Genomic DNA, 535 nt, shown 5'->3' on the forward strand with positions numbered 1-535 from the left:
AACAGGCTAAATATTTTATCTCACCCCTAACCTCTTGTACTATTCCCAATTTATTAATGGACAATATTCTTTTATCAAAAGAAATGTAGAATATGAATAATGTGCACATACACCTTATATAAAGTAGGGTGACGGAATACAGCACACATTGTACGTTCCTGGATGTAAGCGTACATGCTATGATGAGAGACCTCTGATTTCTTTCAGGATGATGTACAACTAGCACAATCTGGCATGTAAGAAAACACCTAGCGCATGTAGAACAGAGTTTCACTAATTTCTGGCATGACATTTATTGATATATTATTTTACAAAGATTATTTCGATAGTGAATTTTACTGACAGTGAACAGTTGCACAAAGCCATATGGTTTACAACGCTGAAAACCTACATTACATGGTTCTAATTTGTGGTGGCGAAGGGCACATACATTTGTTTTGAGTTGATTGCTTTTGTTGTTTAATGTAAAATTGTGGCAATGTTACGTTGATTGCATGCTACTCTTATTGAATTAGCTAGACAAAGGTAATAGACA

The sequence above is a fragment of the Gymnoscopelus microlampas genome (assembly GCF_963454915.1).
Source record: "Gymnoscopelus microlampas genome assembly, chromosome: 17".
In the NCBI taxonomy this organism is placed as follows: Eukaryota; Metazoa; Chordata; class Actinopteri; order Myctophiformes; family Myctophidae; genus Gymnoscopelus; species Gymnoscopelus microlampas.